The sequence below is a fragment of the Zootermopsis nevadensis genome, unplaced genomic scaffold (genome assembly GCF_977971745.1).
Source record: "Zootermopsis nevadensis isolate Lab colony 2312 unplaced genomic scaffold, Znev_1.0 Znev_ptg000019l, whole genome shotgun sequence".
NCBI classification, from domain to species: domain Eukaryota; kingdom Metazoa; phylum Arthropoda; class Insecta; order Blattodea; family Termopsidae; genus Zootermopsis; species Zootermopsis nevadensis.
In genome coordinates this window covers 2,711,631-2,717,630 of record NW_028259151.1, presented here as the reverse complement: position 1 = coordinate 2,717,630, position 6,000 = coordinate 2,711,631, and the positions used below count along the sequence as shown (strand labels likewise).

The 6,000-nt window shown below is 39.4% G+C and overlaps 1 protein-coding gene across 1 annotated transcript in view; it reads left to right on the top strand.

The window, feature by feature from the left end:
* Positions 1-599: 599 nt before the first annotated feature.
* Orai (calcium release-activated calcium channel protein orai) overlaps positions 600-6,000 on the top strand; it is a 53,972-nt gene continuing 48,571 nt past the window's right edge. Inside the window, exon 1 of the mRNA XM_022062980.2 lies at positions 600-826. The gene's annotated coding sequence lies outside the window, so the exon portion shown is untranslated. The remainder of the gene's footprint in view (positions 827-6,000) is intronic.

Below are 6,000 nucleotides of genomic sequence, written 5' to 3'. Positions count from 1 at the left end.
CAAGGCCGTCTTAAAACCTGAAATCCTACAATGCTTACTTTTAATCCCCCGTTTTTCATGAAATAATTTCTATTCGCTCATGAATGTTAGATCGTTGCAGTATGTCATGATACATTTGGTTTGAGGTTATAAACTACCTAATAACTGCATTTTGTGCGTACATCGGAATCAAAATGTTGAAAACAAGGGCGACGTAACGCACGACGACATCATAGGCATTGATGCTGTATTCGGATTTCTTCTCACATGAAGACCCGGGAAAAATAGTACGCTAACCAGCACTTTGTTACAGACAAGGAAAACGAAGAAGGTAAGAAAATTGCGATTAAAAAGATTCCGAAGGACACGCGTGAAAAGACAACAAATGACACCTGGCTTAACCCCACTTTATACACTGTATAACCTACTTTGTCTGTTAGTGCACTGTTGCTCCTAGATCTTCGATAATCCAGTACTGCAACTTTTTTACCGGCTGAAGCTACATTACCGATCAGGCACATTCTACCCGCAGACTCTTATCGACATGTTTATATAGATTCCCAGTAGATGGCCGACACGAGTTGTTTACCGATGCGTAACAGAGCTATACTGCAGCGATAAAGTTTAGTGGTGCTCAAGAGGAGAAGCTTGGTTCTAATGTCGCAGAAATAAGTAACAAGTGATTTAAAGTGGGGTATCCGCGATCAGTGGAGTAGACGCTGTTCACGCATGGTGAAGTGGTAGCGAAGTCTAGTGGAATTGTTGGCAAAACGAGTAAAGGAAGGTTTCGGAAAATATTTCATCAACCACCTGTTTTTAACGGCCGGTAACTAATGTATAACAATGGGTAAGTTATCTCAGTGACTGACAAATTGAAAGCGAGTGTGTTATTTAGATTATGTGTACTCCTTCGATTGAAACAGTCGGAATGACAGATGCAGAGTTGTTATTGTGGGAATAACCAAAATTAAAGAGAACCAGGTTTGCTTTTTACTGTATACAAGAAGATGAACCATTGATAGTAGGTTACATACGGCAAATTGACAAGACATTGTTTTTGATACGTTTTCATTTCTGAGAAATGCTTTGTGTTTTTAAAAAGGGTTTAGAACGAGAGCTGTTCATAATATAAACGGCAGTTTGACAGATTGCCCTACTGAATTGTTTTAAAATCAAGACGAATTAAATATATAGCAGAATGAACTTATGTTCTTGCTGTCAGCGGTTATTGCGCATCAGTACGTCATTATAATGTACTTAAAACATGGAATGGGACCGAGCAGCCGGTGACAGGTTGAATTGGTTTCTTATACAACTGCGTTGATACTCATACCCAGGGAGGATTGATGCGCAGAAGGAAAGTGAGCTGTTGTACGATTCACTCGCAACAAGTGACGACGAGGACAAATAATACTGGGGTGTAATCATACGCAGACTTTCCAAATAAAACCAATATCAATATTTAAAATATGAAGAGTGTATTTATTGGATAGGGAAGAGTCCACTCGGAACCCTGGCATAGATAGAAGAATAATATTAAATTGGATCTTAGAGTAATAAGGTTGGCGGATGTGGATCGAATTTATCTGGTGGGCTGTTCTGAACACGGCAATGAACTTTCAGCTTTCATAAAAGGCGAGCAATTTCCGATTAGTTGGGCGTACTACCAGCTTTCCAAGAAGCACTTTACTCCACAGAGATAATTTATTATGTAGAGAATACGATGAGGTAAAACGATAGATTTGCCTATGGCTGATTGTTCCAAAAAATACAAGTATGATTGCAAACTTACAGACCATGTTTCGCACTACTTATAATTTAGCAAAACTATCAGTTTAGCCTGAAGTTTTTGTGTAAATATGTAATAATATATAAATTTAAGAACTCGTTGAAACGTGATTTATGAGAAGTTTCCGAAAATTGTTGTTTGATAACTGATCTTTAGGACTTACAGTCCTTTGCAGTGTGTAGGTCTATTTGTGTTTGTGTGTGTAGTATTTCCCTCCTTTTGTAGAACGGCATACATCCGTCCTGTTATTCAGCTCTTGTCAATTGCGCTGCGAGGTTTGTTTGTAAATTGATTACTTAACGACACTACAGCAAATGGAGAAGCTCCTCAGTACTTCCGGAAGCATTTCCTCCGTAATGTTGCCGATTTCATCTCGGATTCTTGTTTTCATCTCATTCTAGTTCGCTGGTCGGTTGCCAAACACTTTGCTTTCTAAGTATCCCCGAAGAAAAATGTCAAGAGCGGAGAGGTCTGGAAAGCGAGGAGGCAGGCGCAGATTCAAAATACTCGAGCAATGTCCTCAGGCATACGAACATAACGAAGTCGACCACGTGGTTTCTTAATTGTCACAGATCCTTTTTCACGCCATTGTTTTACCCATCGACGAATTGCAATGGGATTACAATCGTGTCTAAATCTGTGTTGCCATTTTTAATTAAACCTGTTTTAACAAACAGCTCCACAGCACACGCACAGGTGTATGTTACATTTCAATCTGATGCACACTTATATCATCTGCGGTCATTATATGCGTTTAAAATTTCAAAACGCTTCGATATTTCTGCCGCACTCTATATATCGACGAATGATAAGCTAATTAATGAATTTCAACATACTGTTCAGATATTTTCTTGGAGGGACCAAGGAAAACCTATAAGACTCGGAAAAGCTGCTTTGCGGGATGACATTGGTACCCTGGACCTTCTGAAGACGAAGTATGATTTCCAACCACTCGAAGGCACTCTCTTCGCGCTGTAAAACGTCGCTGAGTTTCCGATATGCTCTTAATTGTCATATCGACGCCATATTTAAGAAGTGCATTTTGTCCTTTGCATAATTCTTCTTCCTTCCAAAAAAATAAAGAATAACTTGATATCGAATGAATGAGGAGACGAAGAAGTCGATCTTTATCGATTTACTTATTTGAAACCCCCGTTTACGATCAACGTCTTCTGTAACGTTGAGCGGAAACAAAGGTGAGAATGATCCTTAGAGTTGTCGACGTTGTAATTTTCTAGCATTGTAGATACACATTACTGTTTATTTTTTACAAAGAGAAATGGGCCGGTCTGTGTGTGTTTTTGTATACACTACTCATTCGCCTCAGGTATGTCTCCTTCGTGGTGTGTAATGGATGGACTTGGCGCGTATTAATTAATGAGGAAATACGACTTTGCGCCTCTTTCTGTTTTCGTTCGATAGATCGATTGATTCAGCTTCTGTAACATCTGCAGCTTAACAGAGTATGTGTCGTAGTTTATTTCTGAAACTCCTTGCGTACTGTAGACCGAGAAACAAGCCTGTCCAATTGTAAACTTCCGGTGTTGTTGCGTGTAGAGACAAATGGTAAATACTCAGTAAGGTCTCTGAATTATGAACTGGATGTATGACGGGTCAGATGAGATGCTGTCTTAGAACCTATGACAGTATGCCCTGCTTGGTTAGGAATGTCGTGGAGGGATGTTACATGAGTATTTAGAAGCAGTGGCATGGTAATCTGCATCGAAAACAATAATTCGGAAGAGAATTTGCTCCAGTGTTATGGCGTCCACGACAGATCTCACTTCAAGGACCCGGGTCTAAGCAGTTGGAAGCCAGCATCTAAGTGTCTGTACACATCGCATTCAGTAAATAACTTATTCAAATTTGAAGTGTCTGTACTCTTTACATGGAGACTGTATATGGTCTGTGTTTAAATATTTTAATTAATGTATTTTGCCCTGTAATGTTAGACATATCATTTATTTAAAGCTACCGTATTCTATAATCGTCGAGAAAGTTTATATCAGATCAGGATCTAATTACGCTGTAACGTAATCAGTAATGTCACTTTATTTTAAACTTTGTTGGAAGAAAGATTTAACAAACAAATTTTCTTTTCAACTAGTCTGGGGTTCGTTACAACGCCGCTATACAATGTATTAACTCTAAAAGACACCTGCCGGAAGATATTTTGACTCAGAGATGACTAACGAATATGTAGTCACTCGACTATTTTGTAATCGGAAAGGATGCGATTCGAATCTAAACCGAGGCGTTTGTACTGTCCACAGATGACGAGAAAATCCCTACAAGGGGAAGTCGTTTCTGGTGCGGTGCGGGGGGGATGTTACTTATCAGCTGGACTAGAGGGCTGCTATTAGTGGGAAGTGTGATACGTCAGAGTTTTATGCGACTACACACAGACTGAAAACATCAAGCCGTTAAGAGTAGCGTGTAGTGAGTGCACCTCTAATGTGTTCTGCGGGTGTTGCGATAATATTCTAGATTAAATCGCTGTGCCGCTGTGAGGTAATCTTAAAGCTGTACCCATTAGAACACATGAAAGCCTGTCGTCTGTTGTTCGTTCAGTGGCTGTGGAACGAATGCTTTTAGGATGGGTCGTCACTCACCGCGAAATCTTGCGCATGCGCGTTTAACGAATTCCTAGCAGGGATTTTCTCCTGATCTGTGGACTGTATTTGCACGTTACTGTGGTCGGGACAAATTTGCGTGTTCCACGTCCGTAAATAAAAGGCGAGGGGATAAAAGGGCTGGGATGGGTAGAATGTAAGGACGCATATATTATCCTGACTATAAACATTATTTTCCGGTAGCAGTACTTTGGTCTCAGCTCCAATGTCAGTAATGTGTTTGGTTTACGTAGTACATGCGTTTATTTTCCTTCTACCCACAAGCTAGTGATGTAGACGAAACGCACAATTTGTTTCCGGATACTGTACAACCCAGAGGGTGAACTGTATGTATCTTGCCTCTAACAACTTTCAAAGGACCATTGACTGGAGCCAGTTCAAGAAATATATCTGGTTTAAAAAACTCCATATGCGTAGACAGATTTTTACGAAAATTCTGATCAAAATAAGAGCAGCATTGCGAATTCTAAATGAAAGGTCTGATCAACGTTAATAACTCGAGAATAACGTCATCGCGCAATGTGATGACTTAATCGAGTATCAAGGCCCTGATCATGTATGTGGAACGTATTTCAGACATTTCTCGCGTCAAGTTATTGCCTACTGAAGCCGTTGTGAGTCGCTGCGGTACAGATTTTTACGATGGCCGTTTTAAATATGACCGTATAGATTTCTTTGTTTAACATTACTGGAATGCATGGTATAAATAGCGACAGCTGTAACGTTTGTGCATGTATGAAACGGTGTTAGTAGACGTTTCGGATAAAACATAGATTTTATTTAATCCGCTTATAGTCGCTCCATGAAATGTGGATTCTAGTAGAAGCATTCATTGATGAAAGACATAACACGTCCTGGATTACTGTGAAGAATTTATTAAACGCAATAAGTACTCAGAATAAGTCACACTTGCTTTCCAGTGAATGTCAACATTATACCTAATTTCACAAGTCTAGTTTAAATACTTTGTTTAATAATACAGTGGGACAATAAATAATTTGATTAAAATGAGGATCACGACGTGAGCGGGACATGTAGAATGCATGGGGAAGGTAAGAAAGGCATTCAGGACTTTAATGGGAAAACATTAATTAAGCGACCGCTTGATAGATATAGGTATAGACGGGGGATATTATTAAAATGGATCTTAAAATATACTGTTGTGACGGTAATGCTCATGATTGGGTTTTGTAGCGAGCTCTTGAGAACACTTTCAGCATCCTTAAAAGGCGAAAAATTTGACCAGGTATACTCTTTCATCTTTTTGCGAAGAACTTTGCTCCGTGGATTTAATTAGGTTTTAACTATTAGTTTATAGGCCTATTATATTTCAGTTTACACAAATATGGCCGTAATACAAATTACAAAGATTCTATAAAATTTGTGTCATTGGTGGCCTCATTCTTCACGTATTTTATTGGACACTGTCCATTGTCTGAGGTGCGAGTTTATATGATACAGTCCTAGGCGTAAACGACGTTTCGGATGTGATCTGAAGGTGGGAGTAGAGCCACCTTCGGAAACTCTATTTATACGAGTATCAAATACGAGGTGCGATCGGAAAGTTTTCAGACTGCGCGTATAAAAAACCCGTACTCT